Consider the following 22,565-nt stretch of genomic DNA (forward strand, 5'->3'; position numbering starts at 1 on the left):
TCCAGGTTCGTTTGAATTGCTGTAACGAAACCTTCCAGAAAGAGCATCTTGGAATGCAGCATTGCCAAAATAGTGGATTGGTCTATTATCTGGTCATTTAAAGTCTTGCAGAGTTTCATATAGGGCATTAGTGTAAGGGCAGCTATTAACTCTGCATCTATGGCAGACTTTGTTTCTGTGGCGGATTGTTTCTTACTCAGCTCCTCTAATTGAGCTGCTTCCATAACCATTTGGAGATCTTCATCCGAGGATGGTACATCTAGTACTTGGCGGGTCTCCACAATAATGGTTTTATTCAGGATAGCTGGCTCCTCTGCTGGTAGGTTCTGTTTTATCCACTCATCCGTTGTCTGTTCTGGAGCCTCCTGTCTGCCTTCTCTATTTCTAGGGGCCAGCTCACTAAGGCCGACTTGTTTATCCATGACAGATTTAGTGTTTTGAATTGCCCGGTGATTCTATTCCTGGGGTAACTTTCCGACTTGGTTGTGACTTTGGTACAGGCTGTATAATCTTATTTTCTGATTTCCTAAAAAGATTTCCTAAAAAAATAAATATCTGTTTAGAGAGTAACATTTCTGAAGTGAGTTTCAGAGGTTTCCATATCGTTCTACCCAAGGGTTGGTATGATTATTTTATAGCTTGACGTGAACCAGAGTTGGAATTTCCAAATCCATAAACCACGGGGGGTGACTTTGTAGATTTTGCTGAAGGGACCTCCTCTGCGGGACTCCTCCCTTCATCCCCCTGAGTATTAGTTCTTACTAAGTTTAAGGCTCCCACAGATTTACTTCGGGTACCTTCGCTCAGATTTGCTCTTATGTTGATATTAACAGATTCCTGTGTCTTACTGAGCAACATAATTCCATTATCCGCCCCACCTTCCAACACATTTTGGAGAATGTTCTCCTAGGAGGGCGTCACACAGCCTATTTCCACTCTGATATCCAAAAGACAGCAGTCTGGCAATGTAGACCCCCTCATAGTATCCCGCTTTATTCCTTCTCGCAGCACCTCCACTAAGCCTGTCTCACCTTTTTTTGTTGGTCGACCGCACTATCTGCGGACACTGACGGCTGTCCACGGCTCTAACATGGCGACTGTTTCAAAAAATATGATGTACCACACGCATTTGAGCATCCAATAAGCAGATGTGTTTGATGTCCACGGACATCACGCCGCCCCTGATTGGCCCAGACGTGTCCACAGACCTCAAATCAGGAAGTGAGTCCACGCACTGGTCCCAGATATCACTAATTTCTTTGTACCTACTGTTTGGCCTTTTTAAAAAAGAACTACTGGACGGATTTACACCAAATTTACAAAAGCACGCATTCAGGACCAAGCCGCTGCTCGTGGCGCAAATTTGGCAAAAATCCATCCAGCAGTTTAAGCTGTAGGCGTGGGCAAAATTCTGTTTCCATTGGGTGTATGGGGATGTTCACACATTTTAGGACCCCCTATAACTTTACCCCCTCGGACAAAACTGCACAAAACTGCAAAGAATCATTCCAGGGTGCCATATACCTATTTTGCAAAGTTTGTGAGGATTCATCAAGGGGGAGGCAAAGTGCCAGCAAGACAGACAATTGGACTATGGTGATATGCAATGACACATCAATACCAAAATGTCTTTTCTCAGCTTTATTTCAGTATAAAACCATAAAAGGAACAAAATACATGAAATATCATCAGTGCAAATGGTCAATGAATACATAACGTGGTTACAAGACACTACATACATAGATGAAGCAGAAAAACAGTTCCTAAAATCTATTTGTACACCGTAGTAGTGTTTTCAGTGACGCGATTGGTCAATCTGCGGGCTATATGAACTGGTATAGCTCGCAGATTGACTAAAGCCCGGAAAGTAATTGAATGTGCTTATCTTCGCTTATCCAATTGAAAACACTCACCTCCAACGAGGAGCAAGCTTCCACATCAGCCATTAACACAGTGAGGTTCAGAGTCGGATTGGGGTATAACATTGTATTGGCACAAATAAAAAAGTGTTAAAAGTTATAAATGCCATATCATATCATATCATATCATATACTTGATCGACATGCTAGTGCCATAGACCCATCAAAAGTAGCTTTGCAGTGGTGACTAATAGATATTCGAGGTTGCTTTAGACCCTGATAATCGTGTGCTCCCGAGAAGCGCTGTTAAATGGACGCAGGCGCTAACTAAGGGTTGTTTGCCAGATCTATATACAAGAATTACAGGACATATTGAGGTCATTTGTGACCTGTTTAGGGGGCCGCAGGATGTATTATTTAATTTCAATGAATTGGTTGCACCATTGATTCAAATATTTACAAGATCTGGTGCCAAATACAAGAGATCTATTCAGTTGGCCCAGGGATGGTATGATGCTGAATGTCGATCCTGTAAAAGGGACATTTAGGACTGTCTGAAAAGAATTTAGTTGTTTATGCTACAAAATTAAGAACTTTAAGAGAAAAATATAAAGAAATGGTTGTTTCCAATAAAACATATATACATGGAAAGATGGAAAGCATTGTTGGAGGCATCCACCGCAAATGATACACGTGGTTCTTGGAGGTCGGTGAGGGGTATGGGATCTTATCAAGGATGAGTTAAAAATATGGGGCCCAGTGATTCCAAGAGTTTGTTTTTGTATGCCGTTATTTCAACAGGCTTAGTTCCTAGTACTTGGCGGGAGGCTGTAATCGTGCCAATCTTCAAAAAGGGGTATAAGACCAACCAGCAAATGACTGCCCAATCTCGTTGTTAGATGGGGCGTGGAAATGGTATGCCAGATCATTTTGGGACACCTCCAAGACTGAGTAGATTCATTTGGAATAATCAATACATTGCAGGTGGGCTTCCAACAGGGGATGGGCACTATAGAACAGTGTCTGAGACTTGACCTACTTGTAAAAAAATACACACGCATAAATAACTATAAGTTATACGCAGTATTTGCTGTTGTAAAACAGCTTTTGACTAAGTACCCCGCAACTAATTATGGCAGGCGTCTCAAGGTTGTAATATTCCACCCGTTTTATTGACAATCATTCCATCCTTGTACAGTAACAACAGTGTTTCTATTAGATGGGGGGAGAGTGGTGAGAATACAGAGAAATCAGATGTCCATTCTGGGGTTCTGCAAGGCTGGGTTCTCACCCCAGTTCTTTTTTGTATCGACATCAACAGGTTGATAGATGCCCTGGTAATTAATGGCATGGATCCAGCAAAGAATTGGTACTCTTCATTTTCCAAGTCTTTTCTTCTCCGATGACGCAGTTCTGCTAACAACAACGCCCATGGGCATAAGGCATGCTGCATCCATATTTGTGAAGACCTGCGATAATCTTGGCCTGGAAATGAATAGAAGTGAGAGGAAGGTACTAGTTTTCAGAGATAGACTGGCCAGGTAAGTGAAAGTACGTGTAGAAATATAAGGGGTTTTGCTAGAGCAGGTCGAAACGTATAACTACTTGGGGCTGTGCTTCGCAGAGAATTCCACCTGGAAAGATCAAGTCTCAAAAGCCAACACAACATTGATTAAATATAGTGCTGGCATCAAGAGGTTTTATTGCATGTATGGCAAAGGTGCCTTGACGCCAGTCCTGTAATTGTACCGGAGTAAGGGCTCATCTACAGCACTATACGGTGCAGAGATTTGGAGATGCAAAAGTCCTCAAGTTTGGGGGTTGCAGAAAAAAATGTCTTAAAGTCAATTATGTCACAACCGAGTATGGCCCCTAATGCTACATTGCACCTACAATGTGACATACACCCTATAGAGCACGTAATAGGTTCCAAACCTTTATTCCTATGGTTCACATATGGTCAGCACCCGGATTGCTGATGTTCAAGGAGTTATTGGCTAACTTTCTTGCTCTAGAAGGCAGCCGTGTAACTCCTGGCTTAGGCATGTTAAAAGCATGTGCGTAACCTTGGGCCCTGTACAATATTGGGAGCGACTGGCATTCATTAACCCCGAGAGCAAATATGTGACAAAAGTTGCTTGCAGAGAACATCATGGACAGGTTTTGGTGTCGTCTTCTGCAAGGCTCTCTAGTGGCCCGCTTTAATTGCAGGTAAAGGGCAGATTTGGACTGGAACGTTATTTGGACGTAATCACTCCATGCTTGACACGTTCATTATTGTTTGATCAGAGAGCAGGTACTTTGTGTGTAGCCTCCTTCACAAAAAGTTGAAATAACGTAAGCTGCCCTGTTTGTCAGTGCTCTGGCGCGGTGTGCAGTCATTTTTTCGAAAACAAAAATGTCGAAAGTCATGTTTTCAAAAAGAAAATGTCGAAAAAAAAGTCGAATTCTTTTTTAAAAAATTATATATTTAGTTTGGGGTCCGGGAATAAAAAAAAGGGGTAAAATAAAAAAAATAGAAAAAATAGGGGTTAGGGTGGAACCCCCCCATTTCGAAAAAAAAACGTATTGAAAAAGAAATTCAACTTTTTTTTTTTTCGACATTTTTTTTTCTAAAAAATGACTTTCGACATTTTTGTTTTCGAAAAAATGACTGTGAATTCTCTGGCGCAGAGAATGAGGCTGCCTTTCACTTTATGCTGTTTTGCCCTAGTTATAAAGATTTTAGGGCAATGCACTAATTGCCAATATGCATATCAAAAGGCTTTAGGAGGGCAACATAGGTTTTGGAATTCTGCAGAGGATGCAACAGAACCCAATATGTTATATTACATTGCCACATACACTAACAGGGCGTGGCTTAGAAGGAGGACCGTGTTGTGTAGCAGCAGGCAACTTATATAATAAGCCTCTAAAATGTTATTACCGCAAGGGCCAGGATTTCAGTGATTTTTAAAATATAATTTTCAGTTTTTTATGGAATTGTCAAAATAATAGCTATTTTAACAGGGCCTGATTGTAATTGTGTAAACAAGAGTTATTATAGCTTTATAGACCTGCAGCTAGGGCCATACCTGGTGTTATGGGCCCTGAAGACTGAGTTAAATGCCAGAGCAAAGCGAGGGCCTTTAACGACGTATGAGGGACCCACATGCCCGGTACGACCCGAGCTCCTGGTCTATAAAGCTATTAGAACACCCTCAATTTTTAATTCAGTGTGAATTGCATGAAAGATACCACCACTTACGTGCACTGCAGGCTCTTCTTTGTAATGTTTGCTGTTTGCACCACTAAGCGCAAAACATGGGCATACATCCAGATGAACCCACATTTACGTTATTTTTTGCACTTCATGCTGCAAATAGGCATCGATGCCTCACACATGCATGAATGGAGAGCATCATATAAGATGTATTTCTATGGAATTTTCCAACACTTAACAACGGCTATACGCTGAGACATTCCATAGGAATCCGATGCTTTAAAACCAGCATCAAAATCAGATGGTCGCGTTAATGCATGTGTTTTCGGGAGGCGGAGAGAATGTGTGTAATCTGAAACGCCTATTTCCTTCTGTGCCCTCACTCATATTAGCAAAAACGCCCCAGGTTTTCCAAACAGGTATAGAATTGCGCAGAAAGCTTTAATTCATGCTTTTTAGAGCTGCTGTATAAGTTTGGTGCACGTATACACAAGTGTTTCAAGGCGCGACGAGGCAAGGGAGGGGGAACAGAGGGAAGACAAAGACAACGATCTTACTAAACCAGGTAACATTGAGATTGCGCAAGTGCAGGGGAGGGCGGAAGGGGAAAAGGAGAGGGGGAGGGGGCAGTGCAATACATAGGATCAACAGTAAATAAAATAAATACAAATAAAATAAATAAGAACAATAGGTAAAAAAGTACACCCAGCTCGTAGCTAGTGCAGGGGTAAGTGCAGACATCGTGTCAAGAGCTGGTAGGGACTGCAGTGATACAGAAACAGCCCCAGGTGCAGGTATTGCCTGGGAGGCAGTTCAGGTGTCCAACAGGTGGGGGAGGTGCCTGGGCCCGAGATCAGAGGGTAGCCAGGTGACCAGGGTGGTTTCCGTCAGGAGTTCAGCAGGGGAGAGGAGGAGAGAAAGCATAAGCAAAGAGGAAGGTCTTGATGTGCTTCCGGAACCAGCGATGGTTCTCCTCAAGTTTCAGAGAGGCAGGGAGGCTGTTTCAGAGGGAGACCCGAGCCTAAGATCGAGAGCTACCACCAACTCGTTGCTTAGAGAAGCGACTGACCCTTAGGGAGTTGGAGGCAGATGAACGAAGAGCTTGTGAAGAAAGATATGTAGGAAGAGGGAGTTGAAGGTATTGAGGCCCCACGCTGCAGAAAGCCTTGTGGACAATGCAGAGTGTTTTGAACTTGATCCTCGCAGCCACTGGGAGCCAGTGCAGAGATTTCTGTCCTGGAGAGATATGATCTCTGGGCTTGAGGCCAAGGACAAGTCTCGCAGTCCTGTTCTGGATGAGTTGCAGAGGGTGGAGGGTGGAAGCAGGCAGATGTAGAAAGAGGCTATTTCAATAGTCCAGCTCAGAGAGAACCAGAGCTCTGGAGACAGTGAGCTTCTGGGGGAAGGAGAGGAAAGGAAGAATACCTCTGAGGGAGTACAGCTGGTAGTGTGACTTCTTAGAGATGTCTGAGATGTGAGGAGAGAAGGAGAGTGTGGAGTCGAAGATGACCCTGCCTAGCCTCACATATGGGAGCAGAAAGAGAGCCAAGAGAGGCAGGCCAGAGTGCAACAGGAAAGGATGGAGCAGGTGTGCCGATGAGGAGAATCACAGTCTTACTGGCATAAGGCAGAGATCATTGGCGGCACACCACTCCTGCACAGCAGAAACAATCAGAGATGAGAGAAGGAGAGTAGGTGGCAGAAGGGAGCCAAAGTACTTCAAATTGCTAGATCAGGCCCCAGTCCTTGGCACCTACCATCACATAATCAATTTGGCTTTTGCCATTGTAGCCGAACAAAGTGGGCTTAGGTGGTTGATCTGCAGCACAGCGTCCATTGCAGGCCGTAAGGTTAGCAGTGTTCAGGAGGCAGGCCCTTCCAGCACAGGAGGTATTGCTTTCCTTGGTATATCTGCCACTAAAGATGGAATCCCCCATGCTTCATTTTGTTCCTGCCACATATCATCTCTAATTACAATTATAATTGTTTTTTTGTAAAGCGAAGGGAAGTGCTTCAAAGCACTTCAAGGCGGGAAGGGAACAAGGGAATACAGAGGACCTCATTACAAATGTTGCGGTGAGGCAACAACAGCAACAACAGTGCTGGTAGTGCTACCGCCGCTGTTGTTACCTCGCGGCAACACTACGAGTTTGCTCGCGGGTGCCGCTCTGGATGCCTGGTCAGACCAGATGTCCAGAGCGGCACCCACAAGTAGACCAGGATGCTAACAACGGTCCCATCATTAACAGGACCATTGTTAGCATCCTCCCCATTCCCATTGAGCCCAGATACCACCAAACTCATAACGTGGCATAGTATTTTATTTTCTGATTAGCTCTACCATGCAATAACAAAAAAGAAATAGCTATTTCACCATGCACTAGTTGCTGAAAACTGATCACCTTACATGTGCTTGTCTTTTTAGATACTATTTTAATCTTTTTACAAATGTATGTGTTCCAATATATATACATTTGAAATAACATGACACACATTACTATTCAACCAATGATATATGTGTTCAACTTTTACACCAATTGGTGTAGCATTTTGGGCGTGTTTGCTATAACTGATTATACATATTGCAGTCCATCAAAATTAAATAGAAACTCTGAAATAGTTTACTTTTTCATGCATATTTGTTCTTATCTTTCTTGGTCTGATTTTATAGACAATTGTAACTTTTCTGAGCTAAATGAATGATTTGACTTTGACATTGACTATATGACAGTTACTTGTCTGGGGGACACTCTAACACAAAGGGCCAGATTCACAAACATTTGCACTGGCACAAATCAGGAGTTGCCTATGAAAAATGTAAATTGCAAGGAGGGCCATTTTTCCATAGTCATAATAATGTGCACAACTGCCCCAAGGATTGTGCTTGTAATTGTCAACATTGCATTTATTGTTGTACCTAACGGTAACATTTTCACAAAATGGCAATGCAAATATTTATAAAAAATGAATAATTATTATGTGTGCATAATGTGCATTTCTGATTCATAATGTACTGTTAATCAAAGAATGTTCAACTTTTATGAGTAAAGTTATATAACAAAAATAGTATATTTCTGTTTTCATAGAGCATGCATATTTTGAAGCACGGTTTTCTAATAGTCAGAGAATGTAGAAACAAGTTTATTTTCAAAGACATTTTACCCGATTCAAAGCCTCATTAAACAGGTGCACCTTAATATGCCTAGCAGGATCCATTTAGCTGTTGGGCATCTTTTAAAATTGTCTGCTAAGAAGCCATGATTTCATAACGAGGTTAATGAGTATTAAACGTTATGGAATTTTGTGTGGCATGACTGTAATATACAAAAACAACAACAACTGTTAACAACATTCACGTATTTATAAATGCTTCTATCTGGGGATCCCACTGATGGTGTGTGGATAAAAATTCGCCCAAGGGTGCGTAACCTTACTTGCGCAATGCCAGAAGTACAATCTGCTTCATGACAAAAGAGATTCATCTATTGCCAAATAAATAAATTAATTTTGTGAACATTTAGGAACATTTGCATAATTAGTCTGTAAGATTTTAGCAGTCTTTTTCAGAATAATTAAAGCAATCTAATCTTGGACAGAGTAAACAGACTTACTAGGATGAGAGCTGCCTCCAGGCAAGGAACTCACTGCTTTCCACTGGAACTGTAAGGCTGATGATGTTAGTTAATTATGTAGTGCTTTTACTCCCCAGTAACAGCAGCAGCCCTTGTTTAGCCTGAAGCCCAGAACGCTTCTCCCAATCTCACAAAATGAGGTTCCGTATTTGACATCATTTTAAAAGAAAAACAAAACAGAGACGATACAATAAGGTTATGCTTTCAGTGCATTAGCCATGAATCTTACAAGGATACACTCTTTATCGTGTTGCATCAACTAGTCCATGCTAGACTTATGGCACTTGATTGAAGTTAGAATAGGATTGGATAAAACAATACAAAGTAACATTAACATGTGATCCTATTAAATGCCATCCATGTAAAAAAATTGTGTGTTACATGAACTCAGATTTGACTTCACATTGTTGGAATCAACAGCATATAAAGCTAGTGCAGTATATACTGTGAAAGTCAAAGGTAAACTACTGACCAATATTTCATATTACAGAGTTGGTGAGAGTGACTCTGTAGTTGTGGTTAATTTGAACTTCCCATATGAACACTACATTTTGAGAGGCTTCTTACTTTGGCATCATTTGAGGAATCCTCGAAAAATAGACTGAACACTAAATCCTTTGGAAAGTTTCCTTAGGCTCCATGAAAGGGTAGGCGAGGATGCAAAATTATAGGGGGTGACAAAACCTGTGCTTCTTATGCAATTTATCATAGACCAATGTTTGCTACCATCGACATTGCAAAATAGTTGATTGATTTGCCCCATACCTTCAAATAGGCTTTGCATTTGGTCAGACTTATGATCCATTTGTGGCATAGCAGTAATCTGTCCAGAGGTTTCTTTTAAATCCGGGCAAAAGCAGACAAAATCCATGTAGAAAATGCTCTAACTGGCAGACACCAGGCTGTCTACATGGCCAACCTCAGGTCTGAATTCTACCCCGCCACCTTTGGAGTCCTTCAGGATTTAATTCCCTCCAGGTCATCTTTAACCTCTCCATGGAATGGCTGGGCCCACTCATAGATGACCCCAAAATTGAATACAGTAGTAGGCCAATAAAATACCATTGCACCTAAAGGTCAAGGGCCACCAATATAACACATACGCCTTGAATCCATTCAAATATGGATGACACATGCCTACTTAAAGCTTGCCACCATAAAGACCAATTTCATACTCCTAGTGCAACTCCCAACTCACCCACTAAGCAATATCCCCATCCCTATCCTTAATTTTGGATAGCATCCTATCCTTCCAACAACAGACAACGTGGCTCAAAAGGCACACACAGCTTGCTATCTCTCTAAGGATTTCTGAATGGTGGTGCAGGCCCTAGTGATCTTGCATATAGAGAGAAAGTATGCCCTCTTTGCAGACCTCCCAGCTTAGCTGCCCCTCCTCAAAGCAGCCCCCCATTGCTGGAGCTTACCTCATCACTATCTTGAGGAAGGAAATTTGACCACATCAACCCCACCTTGCACTAATTATGCTTGGTCCCCATTCTGCTAGGATCTGGTTCAAAACCCTGTGCCTCACTCACAAGCAATCACCACTGGTAAGACAGGTTACCTGAAGGCTGAACTAAAAACATTGTGCAGTCATGTTCATCTTACAGTAAGACCATCTCAGGACTGGAAACTATAATACATAGCAAGAAGAAAACTACAAAACATTATTTGTCATGCTTTGCTCCATTCTTTTGGAATTCTGTCGCAGAGGGAATCCAGACTGCCCCAAGAATCTTTCAATTTAGGAACTGAAACTGTAGAACTGGCTCCTCCAACAACTCCTTCAGTAGACCGAGGCCATGAACAAAATAAAGTCTTTCCTGGGGTGGAACGGTGTCAAAGCTCCTTAAGATCCTTACCATGTGTCTCTTTGGTAGGGGAAGCATGGTTCTCTGTGGGGAGTTCATTATGGATGTAGGCCCAGTTTAGGAGGGACTTGGAAACCTAAAGCATTTTCTCATTGCCTCCCCCATCATACCAAGAGCCATGGGAAGGTGACTGGTTTACTACTTGTGCCCCCATCATTTTATGAGCTTGTGGAATCGTGGTGGGAACTGAAGCCTCAAAATGTTCACCAGAGAGTTATAAGTTGGCACATTTTTCTACAACCACAGAAAGAAGCTAATGTGGAATTTGAAGCAAGTAAATGACCAAAGGAGACCACCAAATCGGCACACTACTTATGATGAAATGAAGAAGGGATATTCAAACAACAGGCGCAATCTAAAATATCACCTTCATTGTCACTGTGACTTTTGCCACAATCAGCTGTGACTCTGTGCTAGCAATCCTACATTGAAAGAATGCCCTAGCTAAGTGGATAGAGTGCATGAACCTTAAAGCAGTCAAGGTCATTGGCAGTAGAGCATGATATAATACCTTATTACCCACCCTTTCCAGCCCACCAGCTCATCAGCTAAGTCCACAACAAACATTGTAAATGGGAGCCAGACACCACAGGGCACCCAGCCCTGGCCCACCCCACCTGAAATTCAACAGAAGAAGGAATTACAGCTAGGTTAAGAAAGGCTCAGGACCAAGCTATTTACCTTCATGGCTCCTCCCTGAGCAAACACTTAAGGGGGATGCTCGTTGAAGTATATTATTCCATAAAATGAAACGTTCAGGAGATACACTACAATAATCACTGGCTGGAAGCAGAGTGTATGTGCAAAATGTTAACACACTTATTTTGTAGGATTTATCAGATTTCATAAATAGATCCTTCTAACTCATTTTTTATTGAAAACAAACACATGGATTTACACAATTGGACTGCATAGTCTTCATACACTCCCAACTGGTACACCTAATGAGTATTTCACATGCTGAATAATTGACAAACCAGATTCGACAGAAACCTAACACTTCTAGGCCACATCTTCCCCAGGGAAAATAATAACCTGAACAAAAATACAAACCAACTAATACGTTTCAATACAAAATTGAATTAATCATGTACACTTACATTAATGAATTATCATACAGAATTATTCATAGGCTGAACAGTTTATGTCCTCCCTAAGAAAAAGTGTGAAAGTGCAAAAAGTTTTATGCAGCAGCCCTCCCTTTTGCAGGAACCTAATTATGTTCCAACAATCCAGCTCCTCATTCAATAACAGCTATACCAGGAAAAACAATTGAAAAGTAATTGACACAGATCCAAGATAAACACAGAATATACTTGAGATGAACATCAATAAATTAATATCTATATACCTACTAGCTGAACTACCCGGCTTCACCCGGGATTTCAATTCACAGTTTTTTAAATCTCCGATTGATAAATCTCACTTCAGTTTCTTCAGCAGTTTCATTGTTTTGTTTTTTGGCAGCACAAATTCTCAGATCAGTAAGTCTTGCTTGAGTTTCTTCAGCAGTTTCATTTCTTCGTTGTTTAGCAGCACTAATTCTCTGATTAGTAAATCTTGCTTCATGTTTTTTTGAGCACTTTCATTGTTCTGTCTGAAAGCATGTTGAATTCTATCAGCTTCCTGGTCTTGAGATCTACCTTCTTCAGAATGTTGATCATGTTTCAGCTTTCAATGTTTTGTTTTGAATCGGTTTGGATTAAATACTGCTGTCTTTTTTCGTGGCATTTCTGTAAAAATATGTTTGTGGGATTAAATCATTAAGGAAATGAGAGAAGACAGAAGAAAGAAGTATTTTTGTTAAACATGGAACCTGATTCAAATCAACTGAGTTAACTATGTCATCTTCAAATTGTATCAAAATTCCATTTTATGTTATAAGGGTGAAGTACTTGTCCTTTACAAAAGTTTGCGATTGAAATTACTCAGGTGTTGATCATGTTTCAGCTTCGATGCGCGATGATGAGCACTTTCTACAAATGCCCTGTAGATGACAGTGTATCACCACAAAACGTAATGCTGAAAAACAAACCTGCAAAACCAAACAGATGAAGTATCTCGGGAACGGGATGACTCATCAAGCCAGAAATAGTTGCATTAATTCGGCAATGAAACAAAGAATATGCCATGCATACTTCATGACACCAGAATGTTACCGCTCATGATGAGGTACGTTCCCAAGAACACCACATTCAGACCCACAGACACACAAACCCACAAACCAACACAACTTTGTTTTATTCATACATATAGATAATCATTTTCCAGTAAGCTGTATTGGGGATGCAGTTTTTGCACAGAGAAAAGGCGCATACTTACCAGCTGTGGGAATAACTCAATAAAAGGGAAGGGGGCTACAGTGATGGCAGCATAGGGTCATGCATCAGGCTGGAAGAGTTTAGAGCACTTTATCTAGTGGCCCTCCAAAACAGGTTCGTTTTGGTCCTTTTAACCACTATTGAAGGAGGGCTTTGTGCACAGTTTGGCAGCAGTTGCTGTACCATTGTGCACAATAGGGAAGCTTCAAATGGTACTTTGAAAGCGGCAATAAGGGAATACCGACACCCATGAGAAGATGATAAATGAAGTTACTGGGGTACAAACAAATAACTGGCTGAATGGCATTTTCACTTGGATGCCAGCTTGGCTTTCCTGAGGTCCTCATGCTCAAAACCTTCTGCATTGGCATAACCCTCTTTAGACTTTATACTAACCCAAAAAATGGGAAATTCATGCTACCCCTGAATGTTGACAGGGTAGAAGATAAAAAGGAAAATACTAACCCTGTAACCAAAGAAGGAAAACTGATAATGATACTGATTGGTTAACAACACAACCTAAGGATATAGAAAATTGCACTGCTTTCTGGATTTCATGTGATAAGGATGTGCAGGGGTGTGTAATAATAGAGGGGCCATTTGAAAACTGGGAAGCGTATGGGGTCATATGACTATATTAAAAAAAGAGTGTGGATTACTAAAACAACAGTAGCTCAATTGGGACAGATGGGAGAGGAAGTGTTAGTTATTCATATATCAATAAAAGGGGGGAATAATGTAGTGGGGGTGCAAGTTCTACATGGAGAAAAGGCACAAACTTATCAGCTGCAGGAAAAACTCACTAAAATGGGATGGGGCTGCAGTGAAGGCCACATAGGTTTATGCATCAGGCTGGAAAATGCCAATTTCTGACGGTATTCTAACTAAATAATTTACAAATAATAAGGCTTAAACTGCAGATAAGTATGTGGGGCATAACATTAGATTTAGGCATTGCTGACAGGCCTGCATGTTCACGTTGACTAGAAAATAAATGTACACTTTTTATTAATTTGTCTAGCAGCGATGCAAACTGGTAGCACATTGCAAACTACACGTTCCCAGGCTATTGTGGAAAGAAATAAACAGCTCCCAATACATTGAAGGTCAAGAAATAAAGCTCATGGGTGCCAGGGGAAGGCAGTAATTGTACAGCTATTTTACAATTCAGCATATTAGTTTTGAAAACTAAACTGCTCTACTGACAGTTTCAAAAACCCTATGGTGGTTTCAAATTGCCTCTTGACATATCTCAGCCTGGGATGTGGCTCAAAGAGTTCCTAGGCTGCAACATTACGTCCATAACTTGTTAACAGTTCAAGGCTCATATGGTGTCATGATCGATTGCGCTCTCATGGCGAAGTTGTGGAAATGTCAGGCGGCAGATGAATAAAGTTCTGCTGGTCATCTATATCATCTCAATGTTTTGGCACTATGATGTTGGAACCGTGGGTTGGAAATTGACATCATAGCGGGGGCCAAAGGGGGTGTGGTAAGATTTGCTGAACCCATTCATTTTTGGATAATGTATGTCCCACAATAGGGGAATTGCATAGCTTCGCCAATAAGCTTTATTTGTGAGATTGACCTATTCTTGCAATGTCTTTTGATGCTAATTAGTTTCTTCCACTATAAAAGTTTTCATTTTGGGGTGTAACTTTGACAGAGCATTTCAGAAGTTCTGTTGCACATTTTGTTTGAATTTCACCTTACCAGCTGTAACTGAGCCCATAATAAATTGCGTTACTTCTTGCCTGGTGTACACTCCTTTTTTTGGATTACTTTTGTAATTTTTATCGGTGAGTTGCAAGGCAAACTGCAGAACATTTTTGGTGGCCATCGCGGGGAGAGTACAGCTTTCCCAACCAGTCATGGGGATTCCAGCTGTACTCCCGGAGGGGTGTGGGACAGCGTGCGGACCAGTCTTAGGAGCTCAGCACTGAAGAGGCCCAAAAGATGCAGAGCTTGAAAAGGTGTGCCTGGTCCAAACGCCCCCTGCTCTCGAAAGGGGGTACTGGGATTTAAAGGGACACCGTAGGGTCGAGAGACCTAAAAATTCTCCAAAAAAGGAAAGATGAGTGTACCCATGCACGAACAAGCAGGGAGAGGGAGATGGAGGGAGGGATTATGTTTTATGGTGTATTGTAAGCACCCCACAATGAGGTGGAGGGCGATTGGCCATAGTAGTTGTAGAAATTAGGTCAACTCACCCGATAGGGAGAGACGTGGCCAGTAGAACATCTATGTTAGAGCACAGGGTTGCGTAGTAAGATTGCGGACCTTGGTAGACGTGAGTTGTGCGTAGTGCAGGCAATTGGTATAGTAGTTTATTATTTTGCATGGGGAAAAGTGTACTGAAGAATTGTGAAGACAAGGGGAAAAATAAATACTTAGCAGAAATTAAGAAAAACACATGGGAACAACTTTACTCGATCTTTAGAGAAGCAGACAAAGTAATGGAGAGAGACATAGAGAGAAAAGAGAAGGAACAGGGCAAGAGGGAAGATTAACATGGATGGACAGTATGATGCATACAATTTAAAATTGATGACTGGGGAGTGAACATAGAAGAAGACCAACACGACACAACAGAGGGCAATCATACTACATCAGACTGGGAGGAGAGCAACGACAATGACAGCAGGGATGACAAATTTGACACATGCAAGCTACCGAGTGAGAGTAAAGGAAGCAGGAGAAAAGAGGGGGGTGAAGAAGGAAGAGAGGAGCACACTGGGGATTGGGGAAATAGGTTTAGGAGCAGAAAAGCAAGGATTGCAGTAGTAAAAAGACCAGGCCGGGGGCTACGCACCAAGCATGGACACAGTTGCCCCTTCTACAGAAGGCAAAAGGGGAAGCGCATTACGTACCCTGTGAGCCAATCATTAGGGACAATCTGGTGTACAGTTTACCTTCACTAATGGCAAGGGCCAGCAAGTGGATATACATATTTGAGAAGGAGACGACAGGGATGTGTAGTGATAAACAGTACCCGCACCTCCCTGGGATCCAGCCCTTTGTGCAAAGTAAATCACTCCTAATTACCTTCCCACACAAATAAGGTTTAAGAAGCACGATGAACTCAGTCTGGAAAAAAGCCAATCACACAGAATATGATGCTTGCATTTATTATCTACAATGACTAATGAAAACTAAGCAGCAATTTATAATAATGTGGAAATAGAGAGTGCAAGCTATATAATGCCAATTATCAATCACAGATGAATATGCAATTATTTGGTCTTACGCTCCTAATGAAATGTAGATGAAGGTACGATCTGATCACACCCAGGACCCTCGCCGCTGTCTGGTGCCCGGCACTCCTCAGCAGAGGAGGGGAGGACTGGCCAAGCCCCCACAGTCCTACACCAGAGCGGGGATGTGATGTTAGGAGCCTCGGCCCTGATAGCGCACAGCTGGTCGTCCAGGCACTGTCCTTGATACGCACGTCTTTCCAACAGTCCAGGATGAGTCCCCCCTCCCTGGTCCAAGTATAGTTCTCTTATTAGGAGCTGCACGTCAATCATCATGACGTGTTAGCTCTTCGAGAAGCTTCTAGGCTCTTCCCTCCTGGCAGTAAACATGTTTTTTGCTTGGAAAGTTACAAGACTGGAAACAGCCAGTCTTGGCTCCCAGGCTTCGGGCACTGTGTTTTTTTTTTGCATTCTTGTCTTATCAGTGCACCTGACTCGCAGAGCGAAGACGGGCAAAACTATGCCTGGCTCCCACGAACTGCATGGAGCCTCTTGCTAAAGCACGATGTTCTATGTCTTCAAAAGAAAGGCCTTTGCAATGAACCCCTTGCAAGCATGCAGGCTCATCCAGTTTGAGAGTCCTGGTTGATGTCAGCATTTTCCTCCACGCTTCGAATAGGCTCTAATACACACAAGATAGCTCAGTGGGTTAGTGCAAATGCAGGTTACTGCAAGCGCCTAGCAGCTTATCACTACAGGATGCCATTAGCAATAGGGGATATTATGAGCTTACTGCCAGTATTGGTAGGGGATCAAAGTGACTAAATTTTGCAGCAATCTGGATATATGGTTGTGAAATTAAGCTCCAACATACATGAGTGAGCATCTTTTAATAATTATCGAGCACACATCGGGAAGTCTCTGAGAGCGTTTTACCCAATTAGCACAAACAATTAAGCCAGATGAGGACCCTGCAGAGTACATACAATCAATACAAGAGATGTGGACACAATAGAATAAACAATTATGGGTTGATAAAATACCTTTATTGTATCACATTTTAATTAGGGAACTCCCCACAGATGTACATGTTTCCTTAGAAAAGGTGGTTGGGATATAAGCAAAGGGAATGACTGAAATACAAGCGACTATTGTATATTATTGCAAAAGGAAACAGGAAAAAGACAAAGAGACAGTAGTCAACGGAGTACGAGCAGAAAACAAACTTGTGCAGAAGAAATTAACAAAGATAAGAATGGAAGGGGCAGTGCTCACAGGACCAGTACACATTCCAACTGTCCAACCAGAGGGCTCCCAGTAGCAGCAGCAGTACCACAAGGGGGATATACACAAGTACCATACAATCAGCATTGGGGGAGGCAGCAGGTAAAGCAGCAGCCTGGCTTCATAAACACACATCAGCCTGGACTTGCGTATACAGGGGGAGTGAGTCCATACATGGGACAATATCAGATGGAAAGGGGATACTACCCAAAGGGAAGGGGATTTGGATATAGGGGAATGGAGCCCAGATTTAGAGGACAATGCTTAGTTTGCGAGAACTTGGTCACTTTGCACAAACCTGTCCTCTCCTTCCACAAATGGGACAACAAGACGAAATACATCCACAACTGCAATGCACATAGGCGTACAGACAACCACAGCAGGCACACATGGTGCCCCAGCAACAGATGCACATACAGTCCATGCAGGCACAGATCATGCCTATGCAATGATTGACCCTAGGAGGAGCAGATGCACATGGTGCGATGAGCGTATTACAGGCACCATGGAAGACACACAAGGGAAGGTGACAATATTGGGGCAGAATGTGGTTCCTCATTACAGAGGAGTAGCAGTGGTGGGAGAAAATTCCTTCACATCCTCAAACAATACCCTTTCCCAATAGGGTTGCCCATGGGAAGTACTGGTGTGTCCTGTCCTAGCAGTAACTGAAGTCCTGAAGAGGAGCCAGAGGTAGCAGTTTAAATAGGACAGAGTGATTTTTACTTTCTAATAGATACACTAGCTACAAGGACCTATATAAAGGAAGGAGGATTCCCATTATCGAACCAGAAATTGGACATGCAAGGCTTTTGGGTGACCCTCCAAGAGGTTCCTCTGACAAAAGATTTACTATTGACAAAAGGGATGCAGCATATAGTAGCGCCTTGATTGTATTCAAAAGACACAACCATTAACATATTGGGGAGCAATTTGTTAAGCAAATTGAATGCCACAATTTCATTCTTAGAGAAAGGGATGTTGTGTGCCACACCTGGGATGTACCCAACCAGGGTGGCAGTTTTGATACAAACCTATTACGCACAGAGCACATTGAGAGGGATACCACATTCACACAGAAGTTCTTGTATGGAGTAAAGGTGCTTCTAGGAATCATACCAGAGATACAGGGGAAGGTTTTTCAACTATTAAATGAATTCTTATTCAAACCACAATGCCCCTCCACCATTACATCAGACACATACACACTAGTATACTTGGAGTAGGTGGTAGTGAGAAAAGAAATGATTTTATTGGTTGCTACAGATGACAACAACATGGAATGGTTATCGATATTGTGCATTGACCCCACACTAACACTGACAGGAGTGAGTGACACAGAATTATTTGCTACACTAGATGGGGAGGGGGGGGAGATGATGTTTGATCTGAGCATGCCATGTCCAGTGCAGATAAAGGAAAGAGCAGTGCCCCAGATGACACAATTGGTGAAAAAAGAAACAAAATATGTGCAGGAAGATTTGGAGAACGTACCAAAGGATCTATAGACAACAGTGCCTCATGATGTGAGAATACTAAAAGGGGCAGGGCAGTTCACATTAAAATAAAGGAAGGAGCACTGCTACTATTAGTAAATCAATAATCCCTTTCATGAGAAGCAAATGCATATATGAGACACTGCACGCCCTATGGCAGCCAGGCGTTACACAGGAGTCTACCTCACAATGGAACACATCAATTTATCTGATCAAAAAATCAAAAGGAGGGGTGTGGTGTTTTATATAGGATTTGCACCCTCTTACTAATTTTATAGAGGCAGAATATCCTCTGGTTCCAAACGAAGCAACAATTTTCTGTAATTTTCCAGCAGAGGCACACTTGTTCACAGTAGTGGATTTGAAGAATGCCTTCTTTTCTATTGCCCTGCATCCTGACTTTGGGTATCATCCGCGTTTGCATGTCACGGGATGTGATTCGAACACACGAGAATGCTTCATGGGTACTGTATGGTGCCCAGCATATTTTCCAGAGTAATACAAATGGATTTGGGCAATTTGCAAATAGAGAGTACAGTGATACAATATGTGTATGACCTTTTGGTGAGCAGCACGGCAGCAGACGAGCGTAGAAAGGACTCAGTGACATTAGTGACATTACTGGGTAAAAAGGGGTATAAGGTGGACAACTGTCAAATGGAAGTGGTTTACTTGGGGCAGATTGTATCAGCAGAAGGGAGAAAGATAATGTCAGAAAGAGTGGAGGCAATACATAAAACACCCCTACCAAAAACTGTAAAAGAAATGCAACAGTTCCTGGGCTTATGCGATTACTGCAGGCCATGGGTTTTTGACTACTCCACATATACCAGGCCAATTCTGCAAGCACTTAGGGAAGTTCAGAAAAAAACAAAAGCAACACAAAATGGACAGCAGAAATTACACCCACCAGTACTAGCTACACCTAACTATAACGCAAGGTTTCACTTGTTTTCTCACTGCAAAAGCAAAGTCATGACCACCGTACTGAGGCAAAAGAAGGGGCATGATCACAAACCACTGACCTACTACAGGGGATCGCTTGACCCTGTGATGCAGGGCCACTTTCCGTGTGAACAGGCACTTACTGCTGCTGTGTTTGCAATTTAGAATCCATCAATAATAACAATGGGGTGCCCAGTCATTTTGTATGTCGAACTGCGGGACATGATATTTATTGATGGAAGCTCGAATATTGACCCAATGATGGGACAGAGGCACTCTGGATCTGCAGTAGTGGAGCACAGACACATCATTCACAAGGAGGGAGAATTGATAGTGTCTTGTCAAACACATCTGCCAGCACACTACTCTGCACACGCAGCAGAATTGGTGGCATTAACATGTCAGTTGGGCCTGCAGTAAATATATTTTCTGACTCCACGTACGTAAAGTCCATCGTACATTTGGGGTTAGCAAGGTGGGAAAGGAGAGGATTCAGGCAAAGTGATGGTACACCAGTACAACACAAATCACTTTTGGAAGAATCTTTGAAAATGGTGTCACTCCCAGAAGAATTGGTAATAATAAAGTGTAAGGCACATACGGGAGGACTAGACTTTATTTCATTGGGTAACGAAAAAGCAGACAGAGCACTGAAAGAAACAGCATATCTGCCAGAGTGATCATTTATGCGGTTCCCTGGTGAAGAGGACACAATACCACTTGTAGCATTGGTGAAAATAGTCAAAATAAAAGATGCACCACCAATAGTACATATAATAGAACTACAGTGGGATACACCAGATGAGGAAAAGGAGCTATGGAATAAAAGGGGGGCCCTCTGTCGCCACCTGATTTAATTTGGCAGCATAAAAGCACAGGCAAAGTGTTAATGCCGAAAAAGCTGTTAAATGTGGCCCTGAAGCAGCTCCGCTACCCGGTCCACGTGTCGAAAGAGCACGTGCATACAGAGATTAGTGAGGACTGGTTTGTGCCCAACTTGTATGAATATATGTCTGAATTTGTACATAATTGTATGAGCTGCCATACATTCCTGCCAGGCCACACTTTAAGAGTGGTACAAGAAACATTACTGCAGCTGGAAGGGCCCTTCCGGCAATTGCATATCTACTATGTCGATATGCAAGACATATGTACTTCTTATAGGTAAATGCTTATGGTTGTATGTCTGTTCTCATGTTGACATGGGCCGGTCCATGGGCACATAATGATGCCTGCTCAGCGGCTACATTTTTGGTGCAGGAGGTGTTCCTTAGGTGAGGGATCCCTGATGAAATTTGTTCTGACAATGGTCAGAACTTCGCAAATGATTTGATTAAGGAAATATCTGCCCTTTTGGGTATACGACATAAACTATGCACTGTGTACCGGCCACAAGGAAATGGTTTGGCTGAAAGAATGAATGGGTTACTAAAACAGCACATGGCTAAACTAACTCAAACGCTTGGCAAATTATGGCTGTACTGTTTGCCTCTTGCACTTTTTGCCTTAAGGAACTTACCTGGAGGAGATCTTACTGGTCGGAGAATGCATGTGCCTGTATCTCCACCATATTTTGAGGGGGGAATTTCACAAGTACCTCACAGAACTTATAAAGTCGCTTACATATATAATATCCCAGCAGACAAAACCAAGAGTATGAGCAGGAAAAGGACTTCCCACAAGCAGCACATCTTTACCCTGGTGACCGCGTATATGTAAAAAATCACGTCAGGAAGTGGAAAGATGGCAGATTTTCTGGTCCACACACTGTTGTCTAGGCAACTACTACAGCAGTTAAATTAAAGAATTATCGAGGATGGGTCCATCTCACCGACATGCACACGGACAGGAGCACTGGCTTCCCAGAGAAGAGCGACAGAGCACAACGTGATGGGAAGTATACACCAACTTTCATTGACTTTCTTTTCAGCAATAATTAGTGTTATGCTTGTTTAGAGAAAAAGGTGATTTACGTGAAAAGTTGGGGTTGAAAAGGGGGAAAAGAAATGTACTAAATGAAGAGGAATTTGATCATGACACTGAACAGGGCCAGGGGATATCCTCAGGGAACATGTTGTATGATAACGCTTGGCATGTGGGAAGAGAAAGATCAAACGGTACATGGTATTTTTGTTCTCTCATACCACACGTAACAGGGGCACCCAAGCTTTTCCAGCCACAGGCAGAATTGTATGAGAAGGCAGGGTGCATAAGGTGCCTGTCCCTCTGCTGTAAAACAAGAGGTCTCTTTCTAGGAACAAGTGCCTCTGTCCAATGGATTGCATTGATAATTAGGTGCTGATGGACAGCATGGCGAAAAATAAAGAAACCAAAAAGATGTTAGTAGTATATATAACAAGGGGCTCTAAAAGGGGGAAGCCAATAATAAGTGAACACAAATGACTTCAATGCATAGACAAAGAGGGGCATAGCATTCCCTGGTGTTACACAAGATCCTTAATGACAATAAAAGGAGCGGTTTGGTACAGTGGCCAGTGGGAGAGGGGAATAATGCAATGTCATGCTGAAGGGCTGGTAGGATTCGAACAAAACCTGGTGGCCAAAGTGAACAAAAGCTGCAAGGCAGTTTGGGGAAAATATGTACACGCATTAACATGGATAGGTGAAACTCATAAACCTGCGGATATCAGGAGCTTCACACAATTCCCTTCATGTTTCAGGTCCAGCGGGCCATCCATTTGGGTACTAACAATGGGTATGCCAAGGTAATGAGGAGTGAGGTACTGACACAGGAGAC

The sequence above is a fragment of the Ambystoma mexicanum genome, chromosome 10 (genome assembly GCF_040938575.1).
Source record: "Ambystoma mexicanum isolate Mex_15411 chromosome 10, UKY_AmexF1_1, whole genome shotgun sequence".
Lineage (NCBI taxonomy): Eukaryota > Metazoa > Chordata > Amphibia > Caudata > Ambystomatidae > Ambystoma > Ambystoma mexicanum.